The sequence below is a fragment of the Mauremys mutica genome, chromosome 4, assembly GCF_020497125.1.
Source record: "Mauremys mutica isolate MM-2020 ecotype Southern chromosome 4, ASM2049712v1, whole genome shotgun sequence".
NCBI lineage: Eukaryota > Metazoa > Chordata > Testudines > Geoemydidae > Mauremys > Mauremys mutica.
Window position 1 is genome coordinate 151,884,885 of NC_059075.1, and position 7,909 is coordinate 151,892,793.

Below are 7,909 nucleotides of genomic sequence, written 5' to 3' on the forward strand. Positions count from 1 at the left end.
GGTTATTTTCTTAAAGCACCCCCTATCTTTAAGGCAACTCCGGGGGAACAGCTAATTGGGAAAACAATCTGGTTTGTGGATGGCAGCTCATATTATGCAGAAAGAAAGCGAGTTACAGAATTTGCAGGGGTATGCCTTACGGGAGAATGCACATAAAAGAATATTTTCAGTATCAACTGGAAAAAGGAGGAACTCAATCTGCAGCAGTAGTTGCGGTAGTACAAGTATTGAAACAAACAAAAGGAAAACAAACAAAGAATTCTTGGAACTGATTCCGATTATGTAGATGCGGGTACCATTTACTTTCCATGCTGGAACACTGAAATTAAACACAAAGCCCTCTGGGAAAGGGTGGAACATTTGGCAGCAAATTATAACAAGATTAAGATGGTCAAAATAAAATCACATCAGGGAAAAGGTCTGCTGCAATGAGGAAATGAACAGGCTGATAAACTTGCCAAGGAAGCCAGCAATTATTGGTATGCTCTGGGAGGCTGTGCCCGTGGCAGTAACTACCCAGGCACAAGCAAAGGAAGAACAAAAAATAAATAAGAGAAATCAAGAGGGGCTGCAAATATTGCAAGACATTCAAGGAAAAGATGAATTGATACAGCAATGGGTTGTAGAATGTCCTTCAAATGGCAGGGGGTCCCCATAGAAAAGGAAGAAAGTTTAAATACGGCAAAACCAGATAATGAGTAGGTCCTAGTTATACCTCAGTAAATGCATCACCTGATCCTAGGATGGATCCATTGTTCTGTTAGTAAGGGGACATCCCAAGTTGGAAGAGGCACTGGAAAAACTTAAAATGTGGGATGGTGGCATGGGATAAAAGAAGATTTAAATATACATATGCACAGCTGTATAACGTGCAAAACAAGACCCGGCCAGAAGAAAAAGGTGAGATGAACAAATGCTTCAGGCTTTAAAGGGTCCTTTTCAACTCTTACAGGTGAATTTTATGGGGCCACTGCCCACCACACCAAGAAAAAACAAATACACCTCTACCTCAATATAACACTGTCCTCAGGAGCCAAAAAATCTTATCGCGTTATAGGTGAAACTGCGTTATATCAAATTCACTTTGATCTACCACAGTGCGCAGCCCCGCCCCGGAGCGCTGCTTTACTGCATTATATTCAAATTCATGTTATATCAGGTAGCGTTATATTGAGGTAGAGATGTATTTGTTTGCTATTGTGGACAGTGTTAGCAAGTGGGTGGAGGCATTCCCCACTAGAATGGAAAGCCATCTTGCAGCTGCTAAGGTTTTAATAACAGAGATATTTCCTAAATGGGGTTTACCACACAGTATTGATTCTGATAATGGACCGGCCTTTATTGGGGAAGGGTACTGAAGCATGGACACCTGGGCTGGTGTTCCTTTGCCACTACATATCCCATGCCACCCCCACGCTGGAGGTCAAGTAGAAAGAATGAATAAATCTCTCCACATTGAATTATCCAAAGTGTGGAATGAATTAGGAACAAATTGGGATATGGTGCTCCCCTAGGTTCTTATGAGAATCTGGAGTCGCCCAAATTGCACAACAGGATTTAGTTGCTATGAAATATTGTTTGGGAGACCTATGCCCAGATGTGAACATTTATTGTATCCTCCAGACTGGGAGACTATAAAAAACACTTGCAACAACAACCTGGTTGGGTTGCTAAACAGCAACAACCGAATCTAGTATCAGAGGGGTAGCCGTGTTAGTCTGGTTCTGTAGAAGCAGCAAAGAATCCTGTGGCACCTTGCATCCGAAGAAGTGGGTATTCACCCATGAAAGCTCATGCTGCAAAACGTCTGTTAGTCTATAAGGTGCCACAGGATTCTTTGCTGCTTCAACCGAATCTAGTGTTTGATGAGACCAGTGATATCAAACCGTGGCAAATAGAAAACCATGTAATGGTTAAGATTGAACCATCACCCAAGAAAAAAAAATTCCAAAAGGGGAATGGCCACATCCGTGGCCAATTATAGATAAAGTGAGACTTTTATTTCCACCAAGTAAAGCGAAAGACCAGCCTGAGTGAAAACATGCCATGCAGCTGAAGGAATACAAAATTTAAACTGTATGTTACATGTTTTGTGCTTCCCGCCCCTCCCAATAGATTTTTAAAGGATTACTGTTTAAGGTAACAGGTTTCAGAGGGGTAGCCTTGTTAGCCTGTATCAACAAAAACAATGAGGAGTCCTTGTGGAACCTTAGGGTATGTCTACACTACCCACCGGATCACTGGGCAGCGATCGATCCAGCGGGGGAGAGGGGTCAATTTATCACATCTAGTCTAGATGCGATAAATTGATCCCCAAGCCCTCTCCCGTCGACTCCTGTACTTCACCACCACGAGAGGCACAGGCAGAGTCGACGGGGGAGGGGCAGCAGCCAACTCACCATGGTGAAGACATCATGGTAAGTCGATCTAAGTATGTCGACTTCAGCTACGTTATTCACATAGCTGAAGTTGCATAACTTAGATCGATCCCCCTGCCCCCTATTGTAGACCAGGCCTTAGAGACTAACAAATAAATTTGTTAGACTTTAAGGTGCCACAAGGACTCCTCGTTTTTGTTTAAGGTAAGCAAAAGGGAATCATTTCAAATGACAGATGAAATTCTACCTAAACTTGGACTTCTGAGCCGAGTCAGCTCCCCAGGCATTAATATAAATAGCCTGGAAGCAAATGAAAAGATTTGAATTGAGCAGGCCTTATGCAGTCAGATAATTAGGTGCAGTGGGACAGATCAATGTAATTGCTATCTGGTGGAATACTAGATACACATCCATTTGGAAAGTAGAAGAAGAAGGGAAAGAAACTCTTTGCATGTGGGGCCCAAGGATCAGATGGACAAGTACAGGGCCTACCATTCAACCAAACCCAAGATGTCTTTTTGGAAATCCCAAGACTGATCAGGAAATCTTGTTTGTGTTGGACATAGATTACTGGCCGGAAAATGGATTCATAAGCAAACCCAAGAGAAAAAGCGGCTAATATGTGAGCACAAATTTAATTGCACAAATATATTTGCTGTTTAAAAAAAAACCCGAGAAGCGATTGTTCTTATATTTTTATAGATCATAAAGCCAATCTGCATACATGGACTATTGAGTGCAGTGGCACTGATCCAATGTGCAGAGGGATTCTCCAACACCAAGAGATTGAATCAAACATCTTGTAGCCAAGAGGCTTTGAGCGGAGGTTTTGAGCAACCCCACTGTACTAGGAGTGACAAGCCAAGCTTATCCTACAGGAATGGTTTAAATTCATATGTAAAACAGAAGGAAGACAGCAGTTGGAATCAAGTACCAGAGGGGTAGCCGTGTTAGTCTGGATCTGTAAAAGCAGCAAGGAATCCTGTGGCACCTTATAGACTAACGGACGTTTTGCAGCATGAGCTTTCGTGGGTGAATACCCACTTCGTCGGATGCAAGTGGGTATCCGATGAAGTGGGTATTCACCCATGAAAGCTCATGCTGCAAAACGTCCGTTAGTCTATAAGGTGCCACAGGATTCCTTGCAGCAGTTGGAATATACCCTCAGAGACTCACCCTTACCCATAAAGATGGCCTGGGGATGGACTACTGCAGATGTGAGTCCTGCCAAAAAGCTCCCAATCAAGAAATCAACAAAGCTGTTTGGTGAAATTGAAAAAGAACTTGATGATGACTAAAGAGATACGGGGACTATGCATGTTGTTCAAAAGTTGATGATGTTATTAATTGTGATCAGGACATTGTGCCCTTATGTTAGCTCCTAACACTGATCACTCCTTGGTGGAAAATATTAACACACCTGAAATTAAAGCTCCCATTGGGAATGAACCCCCACAGATTAGGGAACAAGAAGTAGAAGTTCCAGAAAAGGAACGAGCTTTACAAATAATGCAGCAAATAGTGGAACATCAAATAATGCATGAGTTGGGGGTAACCTTATTCTGCCATATAACATTCAGTTGTACCCAGGTGAAAAGGCTGAGGTATGGACTGACTGGTTTAAAGCAGTCACTATAATAATTAGCTAGATAAGAAGAGTTGTTAGAACATATGGGGTATGGTCAAATAGAGCAACTTTTACAGATTTAGAGAATAAATGGAGTGCGTCCATTCATATAAGTTATCTCCAGTTGGAAGATACGGGTACATACACAGGAACTTGGACAATGTCCTCAGATATTTGCAGACGTATTTATCAAGTGCAGGTATCTGCCCAACCAGGACACCAACCTTACCTTGCTACTGTTAATACAGAAATTGAAGTACAATTACAATTTTGGAATGGTTTCCAAAATCCTTTAATGAAACAACAAGTTTGGGGGGAAAATGAGGTGTCATTGACACGGGGCAGGTCTACACTACCGCGGGGATCGATGCTCTGAGATCGATCCACCGGCAGTCGATTTAGCAGGTTTAGTAAAGACCCGCCAAATTGACTGCAGATCACTCTCCAGTCAATCCCTGTACTCTACCCCCAACAAGAAGAGTACGGTAAGTTGATGGGAGATTTTCTTCCATCGACCCCGCTATAACTCGACCTAAGGTACGTCGACTCCAGCTACGTGAATATACATAGCTGGAGTTGCGTAGCATAGGTCAACTTACCGTGGTAGTGTAGATGTAGCCACAGTGTTTGGAGGCTCAAGCCTTGGCATGCCCATATGAAATTCAACAGATATTGAAAGTCTTAATCTTAAAATAAACAGTACCATCAATGGACTAGGAAAAGCAGTGAAAACTGGGGGAGGTATTAGCAGCCTATTGCTAAATCAACATTCACTCACCATTGAGAATATACATCTAATTGCTCAAGGATTTGAACATCTCAATGCTACTATCCTTTCAATTATTAATAGTTTGGAGAATAATACTGTTTCATCGGCAATGGCCTCTGGCTTACAGAGGTAGAGTGATTGAGATAATCAAACAAAGTTTGCTACAAATTAGACTACAAAATTGGCCACACTTCTTAAACTGCACAGCTATTATAAAACAAGCACAGGAACAGGGTATAGAAAATATCAGCTCAGATTCCTTACAGTTTGCTATGTGATAGGGTTTCAGGCGTGGACAGTAACACTAAGAGTCTTTATATCATAGTGGCTCTCCCAAGGTGGAGCCAAGCCCCAGTTGAAGTACATTATGCTAATAGTCTGGGAAACTTGATAAACAATATGTGCAACATTATCTCACTGTGCAGCTTGTAATTTCCAAACCTGTTTCAATTAACCAGCATAGTCCAGATTGGAGCTTATGATTTCTGGCCAACAAGTGGCGTGAGCACTCTCTGTCAACTCACCACTCCTTCTGGTGACATAAATGATTTACTGGTCAAACTGGTCCCCCCGGACTTGTGCAATTGCAATTGGATATGCGTGATTTGGTAACAAGAACCAAAGAAGCTTTAGCTAATCTAACCCAACAGCAAATCAAAGAACTAATGACTGTACAAAGAGAAGTGGAAACACCCTGGTGGGCAATTCTAGAGGATGTTACCCTGCACCCAATAGTTAGAACACTCAGCCTGCTGTTCATGGTAATACAGGCAATTACTGTAATTGCCCTAATGGGAATGTGTTGCTAGCCGCAGGCTGGTCGACGCTACCGCTTAAATCGATGCAAATTATGTAGCTCAGGGGTGTGAAAAAGACACACCCCCTAAGTAATGCAAGTTTCAGTGACCTAAGCACTGTCCACACCAGCGCTATGTTGGCGAGAGACACTCTCCCACTGACATAGCCTGATTATGCTGATGGAAGAGCACCCTCCCGTCAGCATAGAGTGTCTTCACCAGATGCGCTAGAACTGTGTCAATGTAGCGTTTCTAGTGTAGACCAAGTATCAGAGGAGTAGCCGGGTTAGTCTGTATCCACAAAAACAACGAGGAGTCTGGGAGGGGCAAACTTAACACCATTAATTTGGGCTTGAATAGGGACTGGGAGTGGCTGGCTCACTACAAAAGCAATTTTCCCTTTCTTGGTATTGACACCTCCTCATTAGTTACTCGGAGTGGACCACATCCACCCTGAGTGAATCGGCCTTCAACACTGGTTCTCTACTTGTAAGGTAACTCCCTTCTCTTCATGTGCCAGTATTTATTTATGCCTGTATCTGCAATTTTCACTCCATGCAGCTGAAGAAGTGGGTTTTTTACCCACAAAAGCTTATGCCCAAATAAATCTGTTAGTCTTTAAGCTGCCACCAGACTCCTCGTTGTTTTAGTGTAGACTTGTCCTGCAGTATCTAACCAGAAAGGCTAGATTACACTTCCTGATTGGACAAGGCATGGCTTTAGCTATTAACACTGCCATGGTAATGAATAAGATTTAAATGTTTGTACCTATATGATTATTAATGTTTGCTGGGCATTTTTATGTCATGTAATGTGTTTTTATGTGGGATGCTTGGATGGCATTTATGGGACATATACATAATACATATATTACTCATATATATACCTGTAGAGGAGCAGACTCACCCCTGTAGCACCTCCTGCTGGTGACTTCTGGGAATTAGCTCTTTCCAGCTCTGGAGCGCCCTCTGCAGGCTGATGATCCGCCTGTCCTCTGGCCCCCATGTCCCTCCCAGGACCCAGTGTCCTTTTACCTGGGGTGCTGCCCCCTGGCGGTAACCCCTCAGTTTTAGGGTCTCCCCTCCCTGGGGAATCCTCCACCCACTATTCCCACCTCACCTCAGTATCAGGCTACTGCCAGTCATTGTCTAGCCCCCAGGCCCTGGGGCAGGCTGCAGGATCAGCCATTCAGCACTGGCAAGGAGGGTTTGGACCTGCTGCCTTGGCCTACCCCTGGGCTGCCCTCTGCAATCCCCAGTACCTGTTAGTCTTATGCTAGGCCTCAGCCTGGGGCTTTCCAGGCAGGAGCTCCCCAGCTCCTCTGCCTTTCCCCAGCCCTGCTTCACTCAGGTACCCAGTGTCTAGCTCCCTGCAGCCAGGCCCTTCTCCCTCTACAGAGAGAGAGAGAGAGAGAGAGAGAGAGAGAGAGAGAGACTGACTGGGCTCCTGGCTCACAGCCTCTTATAGGAACCAGCTGGGCCTGATTGGGGCATGGCCCCAGCTGAGCCTGCTTTCCCCAATCAGCCCAGGCTTCTTGCCCCAGCCACAGCCTTCTCCTGGGTTGTTTTAAGCCCTGAAGGGCAGGAGCAGAATAACCACCCTGCTACAATACCCATATACATATACCTACTATATCTATTCATATATTAATTATCGTCACTCAGGTACTCATGTACTTACAGTTACAAATGATCATTTATATTCATTATACTTATAAGAATGTTTTTCCAAGTCTCAAGCATAACTACATTCCTCAAAGTCCTGGACCTAACATTCCCAGGCCCACCATGAGGCACTTAAAACAATTGGAAACTAAAATCTGTCCATTGGTTGTATGAGGGAATGTGCAGACCAAAGGACTGATGGGGCATGAATGTGTGGATGGTCATGAAATTTGGCCATATAACAGTGTTTAGCCCATTTGTTCATCTTCAGTCCCTGCATTATGCTTTTCCGGGATGATGGGTAAACATCCTCCCCATAAAAAGACAAATGTAGTAGAAAGAGAGTGAGCCTGAAACACGTGGCCTGGTACCAGACATAAGGCCTGAACAAAATCAGCAAGAGTAAGGTTATGAGCAAGAGTCAGGCCCTGCTCTAAAGCATATGCCATCTTACGCGTTCACTGTCCAGTACATGAACTTGCTAAGAATATGGCTGGCGTTGCTAAAACACAGACACTCCTAAGAAGTATTAGGCACTAGGTATTCATATAAACACAGTCCAGAAGGGTAGTACCAGAATACCGTTGTGGTATAAACACACTCCCTGAAAATGGTACAGGGACACACTGACCCTCCCGAAGAGAAGGTCGGGATGGCAGCAGGGCTGGCTCCAG